At 39.9% G+C, this 25,857-nt stretch overlaps 1 protein-coding gene across 2 annotated transcripts in view; it reads right to left on the bottom strand.

Moving 5' to 3' along the window:
- INTS4 (integrator complex subunit 4) overlaps positions 1-25,857 on the bottom strand; it is a 1,189,969-nt gene that overhangs the window by 1,009,151 nt on the left and 154,961 nt on the right. The gene's annotated exons all lie outside the window — the stretch shown is intronic.

Genomic DNA, 25,857 nt, shown 5'->3' with positions numbered 1-25,857 from the left:
TTTGGGGGGTTCAGAAGTTTACATATAGTCCTGGATGCAGCAAATCTGTATCTGGACTAGATTAGTTAAAGGAAAGGTGGGGAAAGAGAAGCACACTCATTCAGAACACAAAGTAAAGCGGAAAGGGAGAAAGGAGAAACAGAAGATAATTCAAGGCTAAGGGCCTAAGTGGGTTGGCCTACTCGGATGCTCTCTCTGTATTAGGTAGAATAAGCTAATGACACTAGACTGGGATACAGCTGGGATAAAGCTGAACAGATGGGACTGGTAGGAGTGTCTGAAATCAAAATATGGTCTCACTGTACTCGGTTGAGTGAGCAAATGAGATGGACTCAGGAGGAGTATTCAAACACAAACTTACAGGAGGGGCGGGCAATTCCAAAGCCACCAAGATTAATACCATAACAAAAACAGGGAGGGCGGGAAATGCAGAGATCACAATATTCAGTGAAGCAACTAAATACAAAGAAAAAAAAAATGCAGTGCTATCTTTAACACAATAGTGAATGAAACAAATAAATAACAGAAAAATAAAATTCAGTACTATCTTTAACACAATAGTGAATGAAACAAATAAATAACAGAAATATAAAATGCAGTACTACCTTATAACACAAGCACAGGCAAACAAACAGCACAAGGATTCCATAATTAGGGCAAGCTCCAGCTATTCAATACCCTCTATTATACAACTGCAAATAAATATATTAAAGATTAAGGTGGATACAGTAAATGGTGGCAACATCAGTATGTCCAAATTAACTTACTCAGTCAGAAACAGACAGAAGCATAAACTAAACAACCACTCAGAAGGCAACTGTTTGCATGTATCTTCAAACTTTGTAATTGCCATACAACTGAAAAGATACTGGTCACTGTTGAAAACTGGAACACAACTTGCAATGTCTCAATAAGTGTCATATGCTGATTGATATAACCACTTCACTTCTACTATAATAATGATAAGCGATTACAGTTGGGGCAAGTGAAATCCACTCTAAGTTTAATCAGTTGTCCTACTATATATTTTAACTGCTGCAGGTTCAAAATCAAAGGCTATCAAATCCTAGTCCTCACTATGCGCATTCAATCTCTACTGACATATCTATCTGAAATGACTAATAGACAGAAACATGTATAAACTTACTAAGGAAAAAAAACACCATTTTGGGGGGAAATCTTACTGGACAATATTCAAGATAAATGTTACTTACTGTAACTCAACCAAACTTTTATTGCAATTATGGTTTTTATCATTAACAAATATTCCACACCTTATTCTACCTTTTCAAGACTATCATGACTTGTGCAGTTCTGCTAATCTGTATTCATTAATATGAAACTGAGCAACAATGTGATACTCTGTAACATGAGAAAATGAAAGTGGGCAATACTGTTCTTACGGTCATAGGAATTAAAAGACAAGTAAGCCAAGTGGCCATTTACACTTTGCCTGTACCCACCCTTAGATCTTGTCTCCTTTTTCAAGAAGGTACAGACTAGTCATTCTTGAGGTGAATTCATGAATACCTACCCAATTCCCTAGCTCCCTTTTGAAGGAAGAGTGTGAAACACGTTGCTTAATTGGTAGGGAAAGTTTGTTCCACAGTAGGGGTAGGTGCTGTGTGACAAATCTATCATGCTATAACAGATGGCACAATATTAAACATTCTGCTCAAAAGCAAAGTTGACAAAATAAACAAAAAAAAAAACACAGTCATTTTCTGCTTAACTGGAGAGAAAGAGAATTGTAAATTCCAGTTACCACGTTATATTTTCATATAAATGAATACAGTTACTCTATAACATAGCATTTCTGCCATAAACAGCTCAACTTGTCACTCCAAGACAAACATATCTGTTATATGTTCAAAAACTGAGAAATAACATTTCCCCATTTGCTCTTTGCTTAGTGTCCTATCTAGTATAGCAAGTATTAATGAACCAGCCAAGTCAGCTTTTGGTACTGCCAGTGGGTCCTCCTACTGAGTGTACTAAAATGGAGAAAGGAAGAACAGTCATGTTTCACTGCAGGTACTACCCAATGTGGAGTTACACTGGGGAATGATGCATCACTGGTAAATGACACTGGGGAATGATGCATCACTGGTAAATGACTTCTGGTCCTCTCCGTTCGTCCCCTCCTGGACTGTAGGCAATAAGAAGTTTCACAATATACATAAAATATACATACACAAAACTCTGAAGTGAAGCACAGCAAAATTAGAGCTCTGAATGTATTTATTTCTCTCTGGTGACTGGGTACGTGGGCTGATAATTTCAACTAGAACATTAATAAGACAAAAAAAACTGTAAAACTCTAAACAGTAACTCACCAGAAAAAATAAATAATTCTTGTGAGTTCATATAATTCAACATAAATACATAAAACATATTAATAGGTGGCTTATACAAATACAGTTTCATCATAATCAACTCAATATAAATATAATTTTATAGGTGTTTAGTTACATAGATAATTTTACCATTTATTTTATTATGATTTTAACTTGTTGTTCAATGTACCTTCATTTACATTTCATATACACACTCAACCTTTATTCATATTGGGTTTCACATCATGTTTTATACATTCATTCTCTCCACAATTTTAACTTTTATCTCTTGTACTTTACTCAAAGTTCATAACTGATGTGAGTGTGTACAATCGGTTAATGATACTAAAACAACTATGGGTTTTGTTTTTATATAGTTGCTGCTATTCAGAAACATACAGATACTATATTTCTTTAAAGTTTTAAATTGATAAAGTGATTAGAATGTTATACAAGGAGCACATGACATTGTTACAAATTATCTGATGAAGTCCAACAAAGGTTTGATGAAAGCACTTATCGTTTAAAGTTCTTATACTGTTTTATCCACTGTAATAAACTGTTAGTGTTGTTCGCACTGTGCCAAGTTAAAAACAAAATAACTGCTAGGGACAGAGAGAGACAGAAGATGAATATAAAATGGACCAAGCTACAATTATTTGTTTGTCAACAACAGATTAAAAATAAATCCATCACAGCTAATTTAACAAAGGTGAATACAACTTAAATAATACAGCAAATACATCATTTTCTGGAAGAGAAAGATTCCCGTCTCAACTCTAAACTTCAGAACAAACTCAAAGGCCTCTAAAAACTGCAAGTGTCATTTTTGAAAGAAATGGCAGATTCCATTTCTGTGAAATTTCATCAAGATAAGCTAATACCTGTGTTAAGTTTCATACTCTGAGAAAATGAGTCTAATATCTTCACTGTCCGAAAAATGATATGTACAGTACAACATCTAAGAGTACACAATATGAACATAAATTAAAAAGCCACATCAAAGTATAAATAAAATTTAAACTGGGGTGCAAAGAAAAATGCATTTTAAATATTTCAGAATAAGTTAAACTAAGGAAAGCAAAATTATAATCCAGAAACAATGCAGGAAGGTTTCTAATAGCTAAATTACCTTATTTAGCAGAAATCAATGCAATATCAAAGGCTTCCATACTGGTCAGGGGTGCAGATGGGAATGAGACAACTACAGATGAAGTAGTATTTTAATGTGAAGACTGAAAAGTACATCAACAGTGTCTACAACTAAGGATGAGTGTGTGTGTATGCGCGCGTGTGTGGTATTTTCCAACTACCAAATAACACTGTTCAGTCTTTGGAAGAAATCATGACAGACTGCTACAGAGGTGTGTTCTTGATGAAATTCTGAAGATCACAGTTATGGCATTGTAAAATGTGAAAATGTACAGCACCTCAAAGTATTCTCCATCCTCAAGGAACAGCAATTCCAGAGTTAGTACATGTAAGCTGGAATATTACTTGGTAATTGCTTGATTGGGAGTTGCCATAACAGTGAAAGTGCTTACCTTGCAAACACAAGGTTCTGTGCTTGATTTTGACCTTTGAAGGGAAACTTGCTAGGCTTAAAATGGCCTAGTAGGGCAGCTAGTCTATTACTTGCCTATGATCTCATGAATGGTGTAGGAGTGCAGCTCACCCCCACTTCATAGAAGCAAGGTGAGGGATGACTCACCTGCAAAACTGCTTTAACTGCATTACAGCACATTTTTAGACTTTCTGCAATTCTTTTGCTATTGCACTCACCTTCTGAAGATGTGGGACTCAGAACTTGTAGGTGACACCCATCTGAGAGGGATCAGACTCTGACCGATAGCTGAACTGTTGATTTAGAAGGGGCAATGTGGGTGAGAACCAGTTCAAGGAACAACGGCCCAGATCTTTTGTCTTGCACAGCTATGTAAGGAGCCGCAGGAGTTTGATAAACCAGAGACGAGTTTTGTGGAGCTGGAGAAGGTTTATGACTTCATAACTCAGCACATGCTGTTAGTATTGTGGGAGTAAAGAGTACTATGTTTGATGCTGTATGATTTAAAGACCCAGTATGAAAGCAGTCAGTTACACCAGCATTCTTAGGTCCATAGGCTTGTACTAGACCAACTGTCCTTGTGCGCCATTTTAAACTTAGCCAATTACTTCATGTGAGAATCAAACCCTGCACCTCTTGTCCGTAAAGTAAACACCTTAACCATTACGCCAACCTCCCACCTCTTAAATATGTGGAACTTCTTGTATTAGAAAACAGTACCATCCATATTACAGCCCTACAGTTAACACCTCTTGCCACAGGAATAGTTCATTATCAAACAGGATATGAAGATGCCCCATTTGAAGATTGCTGGGTGAGATATACTGAGTGAAAATGACTATGTGGCCTCATCTGACCACAGCCTAAGATACGCACTTCAACAATTTGATGCTGAGAGTGCGTGGCTAGAATGACAGTCAGCACCTCCAAATCTGGGATATGGTACTGTCCTAGAAAAAGCAGGTTGAAGGGTGGCTTCCACACTGAAAGTGTTTAAATACTTTAACATTTTGTTCACTAGTGTAACAATTAAAGACTGTGATGGGAGCCAAAATCTTGACAGCATTGACATGATTTTTGTGATAATGAACAAAAAACAAGAGTTCTATACAGTCACAATCTATGGGTAATAACCAAAAGAAAGAGACTGCAGGTATAAGTGGTAAAAATAAGGCTTCGCTACAAGGTTGCCGAGCTTACTCTCACTGACAGGGTAGGGTGCTTGCTAATTTACAACAGCTTCAGAATACAGCTGCTGCTGCTCCTTTGGACTGAGAGGAACAGAATGAGGAGTCGATTCAGGCATTTTATAAAGATAGACCATGTAAATCTCTAGATGGAACTGTTGTGAGCACATCCTACCAAGAGGTGGTTTTGGAGCAGACCCAACTTATGTGGGAGGCATTACATCTCTCTCTCTCTCTCTCTCTCTCGACTGGCTGGGAATGCTTGGGGATTCCCCAGGATGAGTTAAGTCTGCATTATTTAGTTTATTGTTACCATATCTGTTAGGCAAATTAGCAACTCTAAATTTTATTTTTTTACTTATTTGTTTTGAGATCTGTCCAAGGCCTTCGATACCATTTCCCATGGACTACTTCTCCAGCTGCCTTCCCAACAGAGTCCAGTCTTTAAATGGATTAATTCTAACTCATCATTCCTACCCGTCAAAACAGGTGCTCCCTAAGGTTCCATATGAGGGTCACTGCTTTTCAACATATTTACCAACAAACTATACTCTGTCAAATGAAAGGCATCCCTCATACAATAAGCAGACAATTCCATCTTAATCTATACTGCCAGTAACCCAATTATTCTACAACACATCACCCAAGAGTCATTTTCATCAGTTAAAAGCTGGCTGAATAACTTGTCTTCTATTTAATCAAAAAAAAGCAAAGCTGCTATTTATTCCTCCCAAAAGCCCTTACATACCACAAACAAAATTTAATTGACAACACCCACTGATAACACACCCTATTAAATTCACCCCCCCATTACCAAGCTACTAGACTTGACAATTGAGGATAACTTGAAATTTGACCTACTTGTGCAACAGGTTATCAAAAAAGTCACCAAAAATAAGTAGCACTCTACAGAACAAAAAACTACTTAACTGATTCATCCAGGAAACTCCTGACATCTACACTCCTGCTCCCCACTTTACTGTATGGCTCCTCGGTACTGCTTAACCTTCAAGCTTCCACCTAAAATAACTAAACCAGTGCTATAGTAAAATAGCAAAAGTTGTCACTAACTCACCAAACAGAACCCATGTCTGCTTAGCCCTAAAACAGCTTGAATTACCCAAGCAACTGGCTTACCCACAACTACTCCTAGTCCCCATATTAATATACAAACCAGAACAAAGCAAAGCCCTACTAGACTTATTGCAAACATACATCCCTGCTAGGCAACTTTGATCTGAAAATAAATGTTCCTCACTATTTTCAAACCGCACCCATCAGCAGGAACCTGTCTCTATTCTAGCTATGTAGCGCACACCTGGAACTCTATTCCCTTATCCCATAAACATACGAGCAACCTTTCCAATTTCAAAACCAATCTAAAAAATGATCCAACACCTGGAACTGTACCTGCACAACTCTCAAAACAGATGTACAAGCATCTGCTTACTATAACTGTGCCTTTCTCACTATGAGTTCACCGACACCTCCATATCTTAGCAGGTAGTAATTGCCCAACATCTAAAGCAGCTCTCAGTTTGCTGACATCACACTACTAATGTTCGCTCTTCTAACCTCTTCAGTTGACACTTTGTTCTATTTATTTTCCTCTCATGTCCTTCCATAACATTCTTATCCTTCTAATAATACACTCTCTCTTCCTCCATGTCCTTGATCTTTCCTCCTGCTCATTTCTCCTCCTCATCTCATTCTGTTACTCTGCATATTTTGGTAGCAGAATACTCAATTTCTCACCTCCATATATTATTAGAAATATAGCCAAAATTTTGAATAACTAAATATTAGTTCACTTGACAAGTGTCTTGCTACTTGTTGTACCTACTGTATCCTTGACCACAATTTCTCCTAGCAATATTCTGTAAATGTATTTCAATCGGTTGTGGAGGCTCTTATCCCCTGTACATAAGGTACAACCCAGTCCATTTTAAAGTGTTTTATCTGCTGTGAGGCTTTTATTCCCTTGTATATAATTAGTTATCCACTATTGTAAAATGTTTTTTTGTGTGCTTGTGAAACCTTTCTCCCCAACTCATTGTAAAATATTTAATCTGTTGTGGGGCTTTTCTCCCCTTTTGTAAATTACTCATCAATTATTGAAAAAAGGTTTTGAATCTGTTGTGGTGTCCTTCTTCCTGGAAATCCACTGAAAATCGGCCATTGGCTCAGATGGATTTTCCCAACAGATGCCAGCAGCTGCTTATGGGGGGGTGTCGTCGCTACACGAGTGGGATGAGAGGAGAAGTGGAAGGAAAATGAAGCGAAGTGAAGTACAGACGTTAGTGGGACAAGTGATCCAACTGCCTGCCAGTGCAGATGGTTACACATCCACCTCTAAACTCGAAGTCTGTCTTCTGGTCTAAGGAAGGATGTGCTGCACCTAAGTACATCCACCTCTGGCTATGAAAGTTGTGGGTTCTGTTCTACGGCAGAGAATGCTGTCACACCTGATGGCAACAGAAAGGGGGTGCTGTACTAACAAGACACCTGATGGCAGCAGAAAGGGGGTGCTGTACTAACAGGGTATTCCATCCTTCAGACAACCAACATAAAAACTTAGTTCCAACAACCAGTCCTATTGCTGGTGCTGTCCTCTTGGGTGCTCATGCTGAAATAGGTAAATCCAAGGCAATATTTACAAACAGAGAAGGGTAATATCCCTAGAGTCTTGGCCAATATTTTGTAATTTCCTTAGTGTCTTGAACAATAACCTGTGCTCATAATTCTCTGTGTACACAGTTTCCAGGCAGTGGGGTGAAGGGGTGTAGAATAGCTGCAGCCATGAAGACACTTGCTTAATGGAAAGTGGTCACCTACTACATGTGCTGAATTTCTGCGCTACTCACCCAGTAATTTATTAAACTGGTGGTTTTACGCAGTCTGAACTTAAGAGTAAGACTTGCCATAGAGTACAGAAAACAGCAACTATTTAAATTTTCAGTCTGAGCTTCCAGTGATGGGCTAGCAAATTTTAATATTCTTGAAATAAGACATGTTTAACAGTGTTAGATACATGATTATTTCTTTGTTTGTTGTTGTTTGTAAAGTGTGTTCAGAAACTACATGTGAACTGCTTACACACACATGAACAACATGCATTAGAAAAAAAAAAAACACATTTTGGAATATACCTACATCACAAAAAGCATACAAAAATATTTTAACATTTTATTTATTTATTTATTTGACATTTGTTAACAGAGATTGTCCACAACTGGACATAGCCATTTTTCACTGGAGGCCCGGGGAGAAAATCTCCACATAACATCAATAAGGATAAAAATGTTATAGTACATGACAAATATTTAGATGAATTTGACAATATAAGCAGTAAAAGTAAAACTATAACTCAAAGTAAACATAATAAGGAAACAGAAAAAGAAGATAACAGAGAAACAACAGGAAGGTAGTAGGAAGAAAACAGAACTAGATTAGACAAGGAGTTCAAGTTGGATGATTACAGAGACAAGACCAGGTACTATTTAGATGCAATTTTAGTGTTTTCTTACATTCATAAACATTGGAGATAATTCAGGGGCAATGGAAGTTTGTTCCATTGGAAGGCAAGAGAAGAGCTGAAGAGATACTGTCCAATTGACTTTTTAGGTTTGTAGATTTGTCGTAGGTGTTGATCAGAGCTTCTGAGAGACAGAGGAGGATATAAGAACAGAGATAATAGGGCAAGTGGAGGGCTTATTCAGGATAGAATAAATAACTAGAAGTTGAGAAAATAAGAGTTGATTAGAAAATTCTAGCCAGCCAAGTGTCCTCACAGCTAGACGATGAAGATATTTTAAAAGACATGTTAGCAGCAAATCTGGCTACTTTATCGTAGATAGACTCCAATTTGAAAAGAAGAGAAGACTGTATATTAGTTAGGATTTGTGAGCCATAAAAGAGATTAACACGGAGGTAGGCATGGGTGAGTGAGATTCTAGAGTCAGGGGTGAGGAACCACATATTTCTGTACAATAAACTAACCTTTTTTGTGAGTTTTCTTAATAAGTGATGTACACGTACATCAAATTTTAGCTGATCATCTACGATCAGACCAAGGAGCTTAGTATTCGTTTCAGGGGTAATGAACATGTTATTTAGTGAGGAGATGGCAAATGATGATTTCAAGTGGTAGAGGAATTTTGGAAGGAAAAGGAGGAGCTTTGTCCTTTTAGGGTTAAGAATGAGTTGATTATTAGATAGCCAGATACATAATGTAGCACTAACGACTGTGGGGCCAAAATAATATTTACAAAGAGACTAGGAGTAGACTGGAGGGCAGTGATGAAACATGACATTTATTTTAACTGTAGATTGCAATATGTTACTGGGACATCGAACAGCAGACATTTTCAGTGAGGCAAAAGCTGGATGGAAGCACATTAGGACATGCGTCTCCAAAAGCTGTCAGATAAGTAGGAACAGTCCAAAAGTGAAATAAAGCAGCCACAACATTTTAGTTTTAAGTTATTACACAAAAAATAAAAAATCTCAGATAAGGATTTCTGGACATTTATACAACATAAATTCACTTTGTAGAAATCAATCAAATGCTCAATATGAGGTGTTGAAATGTTAGAGAAGATAAATAGATTTGGGTACTCCTTAGAGAATCCTGGTGGCAAATAGACTATAGCAATAGCAATTACAAATATCAAATGGACATATGCCTTTAAACTTGTGGCTGAAAACAAAAATCCATGTATAAAAATTATTTTCAATTTGTCCTCATTATCTCTTGTCTGATTTAACTTCATCTGGTTTTCTAGGGAGCACTCTGTTCTAGACTTGGAGAAAGCATATCACAAGGCCTCAAGAACGCTGATTAGGGCAGCTTATGTCAAAATCCTGGAATCACTGGTAGAATTAGTTCAAAGCAAGTACAAGGACACCATGACACAAGTACGCATAGTGGTCGGTCTCACAGAAGGATTCCCGCTGGGAATGGGCGTTATCAGGGTTCAGCCCTGAGCCCACTGCTGTTCATATTGGTGCTGGACTACATTAGCAAACAGGTCAGAGGAAACAGATTCACAAAGTTGCTTTATGCAAACAAATGTGGCATGACAGGCAGAATCTGAATAGGAACTTCAGCCAAGGGCAGCGGAATGAAATGTAAAAAGGCATACACAGGATGAAGCGGACTACAGATAAGATGGCAGCAAATGGGGGAAATCAGGAAAAGATGAAAACTGAGATAGAAGATAGAAAATAGTCCAACATGCTAGCAAGTATCTGGGAGATGGGGTTGAGGAGAAGAAAAGTCTGACTGAGGAGGACAAAGCTAGAATCAGAGGGGCTCTGGGCTCTGGACAACTGGCACAGTGTGTTAGTGTTAGTGTGTGAAACAACCCCAAAGAACAGTAAGGTTTACAAAACAGTCATGTGATCAACAGAAATCTTGGAAGTGAAAGCAGAGCAGTTGAGGAAGCTAGAGGTGATGGAAATGAAGTACCTGAGATGGGTGATAAAATACACATTGTAAGACAGTTGAAATTACATCAGAGCAGAAGCTAAAGGAGCATCAATTCCAGAAAAGGTAAAAAAGAATAGATTTATGGTAATTTAGGTACATGTGCAAGACAGCAGAAGACAACTTGGTGAAGACGATTTGGGAGAAATGTGATGAAGGCAAGAGGAAATGAGGACATCCAGCCAAGAGGTGAGACAGTCAGGCGCGACTATCTAAGAAGGAAGGAGTGTGGCACTGAATCTAGGGAAGTGCAGCAGTTGATGAAAACCCCAGCCCCATGTAGAAAAAATGGGGATAATGATGATGTATCATTAGAAGATATCAACCCCACCCCTCCAGTTGTTAAACCCTCCAACATAACAAAAGTCACTCACGACTACCTAAAGGTGCTGCTGGTGAGTTTAAATAAAAAAGTGCACTCCCTGGAAGCACTCTTTACCCTAGTGAACGTAGACATATGTGCAGTCACAGAAATATGGTTCAGAACCACAAAAAGCACCCCAGCTAATAAAGACTACAATGCCTTTCAAACATTTCAATTCCCTTCAGCTCAGGATAAAACAAAGGGAGGAGATGTCTCAGTGTTCATAAAGGACAAGTACACTGCTAGACTAGTCCAACAACATGACTCGCTTAAGCTGCTCCATGTCCAACTAACCACAGGTGCAACCCCCTATCATATCCTTTCTAGCTACAGATCCCCTAACACAAGTATGGGAAACCATACCTCAAACCTAAACCTACTGGAATCTCTTAACATTCTGCCTTACACCTTACTTATGGGTGACTTCAACTACCGCTCCATAAAATGGGGGGCTTGTACAAACCATAATTCACTTGCTCAGAGGTCTCTGAACTTCACTAATGAAAACATCCTGGAGCAACTAGTTAGCTTCCCAACTAGAGGTACAAATATCATAGAACTATTACTCATGAACAATTGGGGTATGTTGTTCCTGCCCGTGTAGCAACTCCTCCCTGGTAAGACTTGACCACAAAATGATCTCCTTTGGTATTAAAACTAACCTAGAACCCCCATCAAACTCCAAACCTTTTAAGAATGTTGCTAAAGTCAATTACCTCAGACAGCTTAATAAACTTCCAAGCCCCTCTGAACCCAGATGACACCAACACCTACTCTGAGCTGTACACAAAAGCATTGTACAACCACATTCATAGCTGCATATAGGAGGCAGTACCTGTTTGAGTCAAACCTATGATTACCGGCAAAAAATAAACCGCTCTGGTGAACCCCTAGCATAAACAGGCCATTTAACGAAAGGAAAAAAAATCCTCTCCAAAGCCAAAAAGTAACAGACAAAACAGTGCAAAAAGCCACTCACCAGTCTAAACAAATAAATTAGAGAGCTGGTCAAATCTGGCAAAGCAAATTATGAAGCAAAGATAGCTTTTCAGGTGAAAGATAACCATAAGGCTTTTTTTTTATTATGTCTGTAACCTCAAGGGAAATGCTCAGCAATGTGTTGAGTTAATCATGAACGGCAACACTTATACACAGCTTGAAACTATAGCAACCCTACTGGCTGACATGTTTAGTTCAAACTTTCCCCCTTCACCTCCTACCACACCAAAGAAATGCCCACAACCATCCCCCTACCAGTCATTATGAGGGAAGAGGTCCTTACTGCTCTTTCTACAGCCAAAAACACAGCTTCCATGGATCCCAACAACATTCCAGGATGTTTCTTAAATGGCTTAAAACAGACTACCAGGGCCACTAGAAACTCTCTTCAACCACAGCCTCTGGACAGGCTTTGTCCCAGAGGAATGGTGAACTGAAACAGTCACCCCTCTACACAAAAGGGGCCCATCAACTGACCCAGGGAACTACAGACCCATAAGCTTGACCAGTCTTATCTGCCAGGCCATGGAGAGAATTATCATGAACCTGATCAATAACATAGGAACTCTCCAAACACTGGACCAGATTCAATTTGGTTTTGTCAAAGGGAGGTCTTGCCTGCTGAATATGTTGGACTTCGAGGAAAAATGGTACACACTGCTTATCTAGACCTGGCCAAAGCATTTTACACAATCCCCCATTAAGGGAACATAAATAAACTTAAACCTTTACATCATCAGATGGATAGCCAACAGACTCACTGTTGTCTGGATAGGTGAATTCACTTACCAGTGTCCCACACGGCCTAGTAATGGGGCCCCTCCTGTTTGGTATATACTTGTCTGAAGTGAAAGCCAATGTTGGGGGCCTCTGGTTCTCCAAGTTTGCGGATTGTAAGCTGAAAGCAATCACTGAATCCCCAAATCATGTTGACATCCTACAAACAGGCCTAAAAATGACAAAACGGCTAGTACCAAAACCATAGTCTGAAATTAAATGCTAAAAAATACGTAATCATACCCTTCGATAAATCAAGACATCCCTGCAAATTATAATATTGATAGCACACCCCTAAAAGTAGACCCAGTGGTGACAGATAGATAGTAACCTAAACTTTGACCAGGAAGCTATGGTAGTGAGGAAATCCTTCTGTTTGGCTCAACTTACAAGTAAAGGCATGGTATCAAGATCAAAGGAAGTAATAGTGCCACTGTTCTCGGCCCTCAGCAGGCCCATAATGGAGTACAATGCTCCGTTCTGCATGTACCTAACCAGACACTTACACAAACTGGAGTGACCCCAGAGGTTTCTACTAAAATAGACATGTCTTATGCAGACCAACTAAAAGCCTTATTCTGTACAGAGGCAGTCTGTAAAATGACTCGGGGCTCCAACACCCAAACACCCACTACCCTGGCACTACCTCATTCCATATCTGGGGTATTAAGATATAATACCATCATATCCTAGGAATAATTGGCTAGGCTTGTAAAGGCTCTCATGCCATTAGCAAGGTAATCACCTGTGAACTTGAGGAGGGGTCAAACTGTCTCTTCCTGTATAAATTAAACATCCACTGTTCTTATAAGCTTTACAGATGTATTTGTTTAGCCCTGAAATAATGATCACTAACAACGTTGTGACTAATGTAATGCTAACTACTAATCTGCAGTCGTAACACAAAGTACTTGGGGGAACTAAAGAAGACCACAACTTAAGTTTTAGTATGACTGCAGAATGTTGTTTACAAGATAAAAATCTGAAATTTATTTTATAGACATTGAGTTATTTACTATTTTATTTAAATTTGTTAAACAGAGAAAAGCACTGATCCACATCATCTTTTTTTCAGACTCAGCCTGCTTAGGTAAATGAAAGCTGAGGGAATCAAACCCAGGTCTAGATCAAACAGCTCCTTAACAGCCAATAGCCTATCCCATGTGCTAATTGCAGACAAGTTGCACTTTAGCAGAAAAGCATAAACTGGTATACAAAGCAAGCATAGATCAAAATTAGAGATAAAAGTTAGTTTTTACTATCTGACATGAAAAGACTCAAATGGTAAAATAGGGTCACTCCAAAATTAAAAAGACACAAAAGACACTGGCTGTTTGATAGACTGCTAAGAATCACAGAATAAACCTGAAGTATAGAAGTACAGACTTTAAAAAGTTTACATTCAAAACTAAATTTCATAGAAGAATCTTAAGTTTTACTTTGGTACTTATACAGACAGTGAAGGATTTTAAACCGTTTCTCTGTATCTGAATCTAAACATATTAAAATACAGTTTCAACCTGATCGTGTATGTTAAAATTATAGCCAGTTGTGACAGCACTGCTGAAGTTAAGACTACACCTATACATGGCTGACTATGCCCAATGATAGTAGCTGGTAATGGTTCTATAAAGAAATGCTTCTTTACCAAGATGGTTACGTCCACCATGAACAATCACCTTCCACCACCCACCCATTCCTGTTCTTCCTCTTGAATAAATGCTTCTTGACAGTGTACACACACACACACACATATATATATATATATATATATATATATATATATATATATATAGATATATATATATATATAGATATATATATATGATCCATCTATCTTAAAGCTTTCTTCATAAATCAAACTACGCAAAACAGGAGTATGACAGTTTTCACAAGGGCAATGGAAGGGATGGATAAGCTTATCCAATAAGCAGTGGGCATAATGGGTCCCTGTATGCTCTTTATAATCAGTCTGTGTTTATGAGATACCCTGGGGCCATAATCCCTGCCTTCACCATTGTGGCACATGGCATTGCAAGACTCTTACCATTTTAGTCCAAACTGCCCTTCATGGCCTACCAGCAATGGACAAAATACATTTACAAATGGCCACTACAACAGAAGGGTGATGACATCAGCAACTCCGCAATCCATTTCCTGACAATGCACCCCAGCAGCATGCTGGTTTCCAACACAGACATTCACAACGTACAACCTAGCAGTGGTCAGTCACTAGATCACTTTCCATATCAGTCTGCCCTATTACAAGTACATATGTTTTCACTCGATTCTCACAAGCAGATTGTGTAATGCTGCATTTTCTTGCATTAAATCACAGCAATTACTTCCAAGCAGGAAGCACACAGCTTCCCTGCACTTGAAGTTGTTACATGTTTATGATGGCTTATATGATAATATGCAATTATCGACCATGGGATGGGTAAGGCCAATCTATAACCAAATGGGATAGGTTACTCTGAGCTCAAAAAGGGAAACTGATTAGGTTTAAAATAGCCCGCAAGGGCAGCTAGCCTAGTACTTACCTATGAACCTATGCAAGCCAAGAGAAAACTGGCTCTCACACTGTGACACTTAGCAGTAAAACAATCACTAATAAAGCACCATATTTTAGGGGAAACAACGTACAGGATTCTAAAAACTCAAAAATGTTGCATTTCATTATATTGGGTTATGAAGCAAGGCCCTCCAAGCAAACGCTTCAAGCAGCAAAACTGAACAATGGAAAAAACACTCGGCATGGGGAAGAGGGCATGCGGTGGTGGTGCTGCGGTAGCGTTGTCGCCTCACAGTAAGACGTGTCCAGTTTGATTCTCAGCTAGAGCGTCTTCTGTGTGGAGACGTGTGAATGGGCATACCTTCGTTGAAGGTTGTGCGTCAGGACCGGCAACTCGGCACGTAAAAATCTACTGCTAATCATTAGTGGACCGGAGTTCCGCTGTGGCGACCCCTACCCGGGAAAAGCCAAAAGACACAACAACAACAACATGGGGAAGAGGGCAATTCCAGGAAATTATGCCAGCTTGCCTTCCTCAGTGGGAGGGTGTGAGATTCTGTCACTAGCAGGGAATCCTCAAAAACATATCAGCGGGGTGAGGTTGATTTATTGATGTTACATTTGTTAGTGGTGACTGAACTGGTCCAAAAGACCCTTTTTAGGTATGTCCTCATTCAAAAACAAAAAGAGAGAAAAAAAAAAAAGAAACATTCAAAATGTTGCAAAATGAACAACAACACAGTGCTGACATCCATGTAATGTGCTAATGTACACATGAACTCTAACCTAGGCTGATATAACTATCAGAAATAAGAAACTGAGCTATACAGACCTCTATAATCACCTACATAAGGCTGGAAAATATACTAACTTTATTAAACATATACTTTGGTTCACATACAGCAAACTATAGGAGTTCAAAACTAAAATTCAGGATTGGCATAGTACCATGGATCCAAGTAGTGGGTCTACCCATAGTCTGAGCTTTCGTTGAATGGCAGGGTGTTATGCAATTATCCCTTATAATAAGTTCTATACACATTTTTAACACACACACACACACACACACACACACACACACACACACACACACACACACACACACACACACACACACACACACACATAACCTAAAGCTATGCTTTTTGAAGCAAAGCAAAAACTCTCCTGCATCCCAGAAACTGACTAATCCAAATCAGAAACCATAAAATTATACAAAGAAATACACCATTCCGGTACTTGGCTTATGGCTAGACCCAATCCTTAACTTTCAGTGACAAATAAAAGCTATGAAGGCAAAAAAAAAAAAGCTGCTCTAGGCTTGGAGAATTATTCTCATCTCCTATTCCTAGGGCAGACAAGCAGTGGCAAAAGTATTTTTCTTACACAAACTGAAATATGACCTCCCCATCAATACAGCTGCTTCCAGGAACTGTTACTTCTCTCAAAGCAATGCCAAACATGATCTATCAGTTTGTCATCCTGCCAAACAATAATGTTAACTTCCAAATGCCAAATGGCTACCCATTCAGCAAATGTTCGGTCTACTCGTTGGTTCCCTAACAAAGAACTCATTAAAATTAAATATTTCCCCTTCCTCACCAACTGGCTCACAATCATCAAGTCAACACTACTACTACACCTACCATACGTTCAGTACCCCATTACTTTGAGCAACTCATTATAAACTATTACAGTGAGTACAGCTTTTCCAGTCTAGCTCCAAAACTTTGGAAAGTACCTCCCAAATTCCTCAAAAGCAGCACCCCCTCTCCAAACTTCCGCAAGGTCTAAGGGATCGACTTACGAAAGCTGTCAGATGCAACTGTTTCAGACTACCAAAACAGCAAGCTAGCCAGCACAGTTGTGTAGACAGATAAAGCCCTGAAGATGGCAGAGGCAATCTGGGTTTGACTGGCATCTCAGGTGTCCGAGACACTGGCTGGGGTGGATGGGAGCACCCACCTGTGGAAGGACGAGGAGAGAGGTGTGCATCCAGGGCACACAATGTGGTGATGATTTCCCTGGTGGAGACTGGGAAAACTACCACTGAGTACAACAAGGCTGGGTGAGACTGTTTGCTGAGATCAGCCCTTTGGGGAAGTCAGTGGCGGGTCACCACTGATTGCCATTTGGATACTCCAGTCTCAAAATGCTGTTGGGCACCTGCAGAAATGCAGACTACAAGCAGAAAACCACATGGCAGCAGCATGATGTTATCCTGGGACACTTCAAACTCCTCACTGCCCCAACCTTTATCAGAGAAAGTCCGAGAAAGTAAAGGAGTAATGGGCAGAGGCAGTGAATAAGGACACAGTTAGTGGCTAGCTGATAGTCAGCTGTGTGGAAAATAAGTGGGATTCAAAAAGCCTCACCCATTTTCTAACACCCTTGTTTTCCTACTTTAGTCTCTGCATTATTGATTTTTTAAAACTTCTTGAGACAGTACTTCTGCACCAAGACTGAAAATGGTCCATGGGAATTATTGTTCCAACCTGGTTAATAAGCACAAATAAAAAAATAAATAAATATATTTGTTTTCACCGTCCCATTCGGTGTTCAGAGTGCAAAGCGTTCATCTCATTTTACATGTTCATAGGCAAGTACTAGACAAGCAGTGTGCATACCATTACCAAGCCTAGCCCCCCCCCCCCAATAAATAAATAAATAACTATGACTTGGCTGCATACATCATTAAAAATATTTAACCAGCTCCAAACGGGTCATTCTCTTTGTCAGTCTTCCCATTCTTTTTCTAGTTATGGCAGCAGCTTTACATTCCTTGGATTAAATTCCAAAATGTCATTCCCATCTTCAGAACTACGGTGCAATCTTTAGTCAGATCCATCTTCTTATACAACTTTCAAGCCTACTCAGTAGGGTTCCCATTATACCCCTCATGCGACAATTAGACTTCAAACGTCCTGCATTCTGTTTTAATATTTACTGAACAACCTGCCCCCTCATCATCTTTACAGTACAGTTTTGTACCTACCATAAATGTAGATGTCCGATAGACATGCAACTGCAGTCATAACATGTGGGTTGTCCTGCCTCAGGCAGCCCTCGGTCGGCCGGATTCCAAAGTCTGGGTCCGACGTCGGCTGATGTCGCATTTCTCTCCGATGTCAGAGCGGCTGGAGTACATAAGCATCAGCCAACGCCATTTTCTATAGTGTTTCTTGCCCCAGATGCCAGGTGCCCTCCAAGGAAGGCTGTAATCAAATTGGAAGACAAAAACAGGATTCCAAACAAATACATGAGCAATAAAACAAATACACCATAACAGATATCCCCAGCTAAGAGTAAGGGGGATAGGAGTGGACCCTAGGCATAGAGGGGTATGGAGGGAGGGAAAACCTGACTGCAGTTGCATGTCTATCGGACATCTACATTTATGGTAGGTACAAAACTGTACTATGTCCTTCAAGAATGCAACTGCAGTCATAACATGTGGGTAGAATACCATAGCTTAGCTGGGGGAGGAGGAATGCTCTAGGAAAAAGATGGTGTGGCAATCAAACCCTGCAGGACTGCCGAAGCAAAGCCTGCTCTGGATCTGGAATATAGAGGGAGATTGTAGTGTTTGGAGAATGTATGCACGGAGCTCCATGTAGCAGCTTCTAGAATGTCCTTTGTAGGCACCCCTCTTAAAAAAGCTGTAGAGGTGGCTGTAGCTCTGGTGGAATGTGGTCTGACATAGGCTGGAACAGTCTTCCCATGAAAGGAATAACAGAATCTGATGCAATGTCCAATCCATTTAGAAATAGTCTGTTTTGAAATTGCTTTTCCTTGGACTGCAGGGGCGTAAGCTACAAAAAGCTGTTCAGACTTCCTACTGGCCTTGGTTCTGTCCAGGTAGTATCAAAGTTGTCTATAAATGTCCAAGGAATGCAAAAGTCTTTCCCCCTTATTCTCAGGATTGGGGAAGAAAGCAGGCAGATGAATGGCCTGATTTAGAGAAACCCTAGATACCACCTTTGGCATAAAAGTAGGGTTGGTCCTTAATGAAACCCTGTCTCTGTGGAAAATAATAAAGGGTGGTATTGCCATTAGGGCCTGTAGCTCCGAAACCCTTCTTGCTGAGGTAATTGCCAACAGGAAAGCTGTTTTCCATGAGAGAAATTGCAAGTCAACTGAAGCTGCTGGCTCAAAAGGAGGTAGAGTCAGTTTTTCTAAGACAAAATTGAGGTCCCAGGCTGGCACTGGGGCCTTTCTTGGTGGCTTAATGTTCTTGATTCCCCTGAGGAATTGTCTTAGTAAAGGGTGAGAGAAAACAGGAGGATCAGTGTTGTATCTAGCTGAAATAGCAGATGCATGGATCTTTATTGAAGAATATGAGAGGCCGCTCTGCAACATATCTGCCAAATATTCCAAGATGAGTGGGATGTTCAGTAATGATGCATCATGTCCCTTGCTGGTATTCCAATTGCTGAATCTTTTCCACTTTGCTAAGTAAACCTTTCTGGTGGATGGTCTTCGAGCCTCTTTTAGTATCTGCTGAACTTCCTTGGAGAGAGATAAGCTGAAGTTATTTATGGGATCTCCCAGGCTGTTAGCTGCAGTGTCTGAAGGTTTGGATGCAGTGTTTCGAAATTGTGTTGAGTCAAAAGTAGAGGCCACTGAGGGAGGGCCCACCTCCTGGTGTGACATATGCTCCGTAGTAGTGGGTACCAGTGTTGTCTTGGCCAATCCGGAGCTATTATGATTCCCTTGGGCTTCTCTGCTTTGATCTTTAGTAATACTGAGGTCATCAGTGGCAGAGGTGGGAATGCATAGATTGCTAGGGAGTTCCAGTTGAATAAAAGGGCATCTATTTTCCAAGCCTTTGGATGGTATGTCCTTGTGCAAAATTTTGGTAAAAGATGATTGAGGTGAGAGGCAAATAGGTCCACTTCTGGCTTGCCCCATGTCGAAGTGAGTTGTCTGAAAGCCTTCGGATGTAACCTCCACTGGTGTGGATCTGTGAAATTCCTGCTTAGGCTGTCCGCCAACACATTGTCTTTACCTGTAACAAACTGGGATTGTAATTGGATGTTTAGACTCAGTGACTTCTCCCAAAGCTGCATTGTCAGTCTGCAAATGGGGTAAGAGTGGGTGCCCCCCTGCTTGTTTATGTACCACATCACAGTGGTGTTGTCTGTCCGTATCATTAAATGGCCTTGCTGGAGTTGGTGTTGAAAAGCCTCGATAGCATGCATTACTGCCAGCATTTCCTTTTGGTTTATATGCAGATGTGTTTCCTTTGGAGACCATTGTCCTTGTATACACCTGCCTTCCATGTGCGCCCCTCATCCAAGGTCTGAGGCATCTGTAGTCATGGTCTGTGTTATCTGTGGTTTTATGAATGACATACCTGTGTTTTCCTGGCTCACCGAGGCCCACCATAGGAATTCCTTTTGTAGGCATGGAATGAGTGGAATGATTGTCTCCAAGTTGTTGCTGTGTTGAGACCAAATGCTTTTTAGGTACCATTGAAGCTTTCTCATGTGTAGTCTTGCTAATGGAACCAGGAGAATGCAGGATGCCATGTAACCCAGGGCCTGTAGGAATCTCCTTGGAGTCATCTGGGTGAGTTTTGCTAAACCTTTGAAGTATTGAGTTAACTTCCCTTGCTTGTCTTCTGTCAGGTAAGCCATCTGAGAGGCTGTGTCTAGTTTGGCTCCTAAGAAGATTATTTGCTGGGATGGCTGCAGTCTTGACTTTTGGAAGTTGACTGTGTATCTCAGAGCTTGAAGTAATCGTGTGACATAATCCAGGTTTTTTGTCAACATCAATTTGTCGTCCGCTTGTATGAGGCAGTCGTCCATGTACGGGTAAATTTGTATACCCTGGAGCCTGCAATGAGCAATTACTGAAGCCAGGCATTTTGTAAATACTCTGGGCGCAGTAGATAAGCCAAATGGCAATGCTGAGAATTGATAATGCTCTGGCCCTGCAAGAAATCTGAGGTATCTTCTGCAGCTGTGTCTGATAGGGACATGCAGGTATGCCTCCTTGAGGTCCAGAGTAATCAGCCACGACTCCTTGCCCAGCATGGGAAGGAGTTGCTGTAGAGTCAGCATTTTGAACTTTGGTACTATGAGAAAGGTGTTTAATGCGGACAAGTCCAGTATTGGTCTCCATTGAGATTCTTTTCTTGGAACAAGGAACAGTCTTGAGTAAAACCCCTGTTCTTGTTCTTGTTGTGGAACTCTTTCTATTGCTTTCATTCGAGCCAGCAGAGTGATTTGCTTGATAGCCTCTGCCCTTTGATGTTGTGGTAGATTTGGCATGCCATGTTTTCTTGGTAAGGTATGAAAATGAAACCTGTACCCTCGGTCTATAATGTCCAAAATCCATTTCTCCTTTGTCAGTCTGTGCCAATTTTCTGCAAACAGAGATAATTTCCAAGGGAGCTTCTAGTTGTTCCCTGGTAGGCGGTAGTAGAGGAAAGTCATTGAGTTTGTGGTTGTTGGGCAGGTGAAACCCCTGCGTCACTTCTTTGGTTTCCTGGCTGCCATTGTCGTCCCCTGTAAGGGCCTCTGTATTGGCCTCTTCCTCGCCACGCCTGTTCTTACCCCTTTGAAACTTTTCTGGATTAGGAAAGGACCAGTTTTTTGAAGGCCAATTCCTACTGAATCTGGGGGGTTGAACCTGGAGGAAATCTTTCAAAGTCTGAACTGATTTTGCTTTTTCTTCGATGGTCTTTAACACATCCTTAGCATTTGCACCAAAAAGCTTGTTCTTTTCCAAAGGTGCATCCAGAAGTTTTGCTTTTACATGATCTGGTAGAGGTTGATCTTTTAACCAAGCATGTCTACATCACTGCCCCTGTCATAGCTGCCCTACATGAAGCTTCCAGTGCATCATATCCACACTGCAGGAAGTGATTGCTTACTTGCTGAGTGTTATGTACAGCTTCCTGCAAAGTCTTCCTGTCTAAAGGATCAGGAGAAGCTAATGTTTTTTGTAAATCTTCTAAGAGATAATCCTGACATTGGAACATATGAAAAAGGCAATTTAAAGCTCTCATAGATAAGGTAGTGGATGTGTAAACCTTTTTACCCCATCTCTCTAATGACCTTGCTTCCCTGTTGGAGGGCAAAGGATTTTTTTGAGGTGGAGGCTGAAACTCCTTTAGACCCCTGTGAAATAGTTTCCAAATCAGCAGTATGGGCCCTGAATAAATGGGAATGAGTTTCTGGGACCCTGTAATACCTGTCTGGCTTGGCTGGAGCAGGAGGAAGAGAATCAGGGGTAGCACTAGAATCAGAATACAAATCATCCAGAACATCAAGTACAGGAGGAATAGCTAAGGGCCTGTGCTGAGGCTTTTTAAGGAAAGTCCTAAGGCGTTTCCTAGAATCAGAATATTCCTGACCCTGCCACTTGAAATGTTCCCTCATGGTGTGCAGAACTTCCCCAAAAGAAATATCCTCAGGAGGGGAGGCCGAAGGTATGGAATCTTCTGCATCCGAGTCCTCATAGGTCTGGAAGAGCTCTTCCTGGCTATCGGAGTGGACAGAGCCCTCAGAATCTTCATCTGAAGGAGAAGGGTCAGAGGGTTCAACCCGGGGCCTTTTATCAGGAGGAGGCTGGGATGCTCTCTCAGGATGGGCCTGTGAACCTCTGATCATGGAAATTAAATCAGCAGCCATGGACATAATTTGTGTCTCCGGAGTCGGCTGAGGTAAGGATTTGGAAGCAATATGCTTTGTTTTGCTGGCTGCCTTAGCCCTAGTGTAGGCCTTAATAGACATGGCCATAGGGGGCCTGGCAGCTCCACGTGCAGGAGTGACCTTGTCTACAGCAATGGTCTCGGGCATTTCCTCGGTTTCGGTATCTGGAGGAAAGTCTATAACTGGCGTCGGAGTAATATCTGGAATCGGAGTAATCGGTAATGCGGTGTCTTCGGTTCGGAGCAGTGGAGAGACCGTCTCAGAGGGAACCGGAGCACTCGCGCTAGGTTTTAGCGTGGAGTCGGTGGTAGACGCGGGCCGAGGATGTCGGTCCCGGTCTTTTCGCTTTTTGGGAGTTTGCGATGTCGGAAGATCCGACGGCATGGTGTAAGCAAATTTATCGCCGAAAAAATCTTCAGCGAACTCCGCCCGGTGCCTGAGAGTGCGCTTGTTGAAGCGAGCACAGGCTACACAGGCCGAGGGCCGTGGTCTGGGCCCAGGCAAGGGAGGCAGTAAGAGTGGAAATCCTTATGAGGTATTTGTTTACCACAAGAAAGACAATTGTTAACTTTTTCAGTAATTTCTGACATCGGCTGAGGCAAGAAAAGGTCCCCAACGGGGTACTTAGCTTTTTTGATGACTTCGGTATCGTAGAATACAGGAGCTGACCGACCGGCACTTGCGAACCGCTTCTGCTTCGGGCACCGCGCGGCAAGAAAGACTGGGGAAAATGGCGTTGGCTGATGCTTATGTACTCCAGCCGCTCTGACGTCGGAGAGAAATGCGACATCAGCCGACGTCGGACCCAGACTTTGGAATCCGGCCGACCGAGGGCTGCCTGAGGCAGGACAACCCACATGTTATGACTGCAGTTGCATTCTTGAAGGACATCAATAACCACTTTTTCTTTTACATCTTGATATTTACTTAAAGGACAGATACTACAATTTAATACATCCATATAAATAAACAAAATGAAGACTGAATCGTACTTAATTTTACATGCCTGATTCCGCAAAAAAAAAAAATCAAAAATTAGTTTTTACACTGAGAATATTTTAGCCAAACAAAACTATTCTCAAACTTGTCTCCATCTAATCAAACAATAAATTAACCTTATATGATAATATACACAATGGCTCATATACATATCAAAAATATCACACAGAATAGCACCATACCCAGGTGTATGGAAAAACATTTTACATAAAGTAGCACTATGGTGTGAGAAAAATGAACTTTTACTTCTCTATACATTTTTAATAGCAAGATAAACCAGTTTCAGTGATATATGCTTCACCAGTATCTCTAAAATTGTTTTATTGATTATATATATATATATATATATATATATATATATATATATATATATATATATAATCTGTATATGGGAACACAACCTTTAGTGAAAGATCAGTTTATTCACAAGTGAAAAAGCAAACTTAGCTGATTGAGAATTACCATCTTTTCAAAATGTTCGATCACTGAACACTGGCAATCAAGGAGATTGCCCAACACTGAAGAAAGGGCAATCTCCCGGAGTTGGTATATATATATATATATATATATATATATATATATATATATATATAAATATAATTAGTGGGAATGGGGGGGCTTGCCTCCCTGCAAAGTACATATATATTCTTTTATTTTTTTCTGATAATTTCTGGACCAATTATTTTAAAGTTGAGTAATAGCTGTTTATCAATTTTGGGTTGATGTTTAGTTAGTTCAACAAAATGTTAGGTTTTTCTCTCTCTCTCTCTGTGCATATATCTATATCTATCTTCATATCTATATATCTTTATTATATATATATATATATATATATATATATATATATATATATATATATACACACACACACACACACACACACACACACATATATATATATATATATATATACACATATACATACATATATATATATATATATATATATACACACACACACACACACACACATATATATATATATATATATATATATATATATACACATATACATACACACATATATATATATATATATATATATATATACACACACACACACATACACAAACACACAAACACACACACACACACACACACTAGTCTAAACTTCAGCAGGCAAGGGAAACATCAACCACAAAATATCAGAAAAAAATTAAACTATAATACATGCTCAAAGGTTTCACCTGGGACCATGCATAACAAAAATATGTTTTTCCTTCCCCAACCCCCTGCTAATTAAGTATTCTAATTCTAAGATTGAACAATACATGGGAAGGACATATTCCACAACCATGCTACTGTTGTAATCTTGCACAGCTGCTGACCATCTACTTAGTCAACCAAAGTCTTAACAAAACAGATGGTGACCTCAGTTACAATTGACTAAAACAAATGAACAGATATATTATACGTACGTATATCTATATATATATATATATATATATATATATATATATATATATATATATATATATACACATACATACACGCACACACACATATGCACCATACCTCTCAAGCTCTTAGAGCAAGAAATCTGGGCAAAGCCATAAATAAAAGTGGGACAAAGGCCCAAAAATAGGGACAATTTTTAACTATTGCTCCTACAAACTTATAAAGTTAATAGAATAACAGGTTTTGCATTAGCATGCATTTTCTGAAGTATATGAAGTCTGGAACTCAATTGTCTGTCATTATTTTCTAACTTCAATCTTCAGTGATTTGCCACTAATTTGCCAGAAAGCCACAATTTTTCCATAGGCCTTTACTGAACATTAGTCAGACAATCTGGCAACCAAAATATAAATACTAATATAACACACAACCTAACTTTTACCTATAAATGTTTTTTCTTTCTTTTTCATTTTACTACTATGTAAACCTAAGTTTGTCTTTTCAGGGTGACCCAGGAGCACTGTCTTCTAACTGATCTGCTCAAAGGTACACAGCTGACAAACGGACAC

This window comes from Protopterus annectens, chromosome 5.part1, assembly GCF_019279795.1.
Source record: "Protopterus annectens isolate FY-2018-M chromosome 5.part1, PAN1.0, whole genome shotgun sequence".
Taxonomy (NCBI): domain Eukaryota; kingdom Metazoa; phylum Chordata; order Ceratodontiformes; family Protopteridae; genus Protopterus; species Protopterus annectens.
The sequence above is the reverse complement of the archived record's forward strand: the minus strand, read 5'-3'. Positions and strand labels throughout refer to the sequence as shown.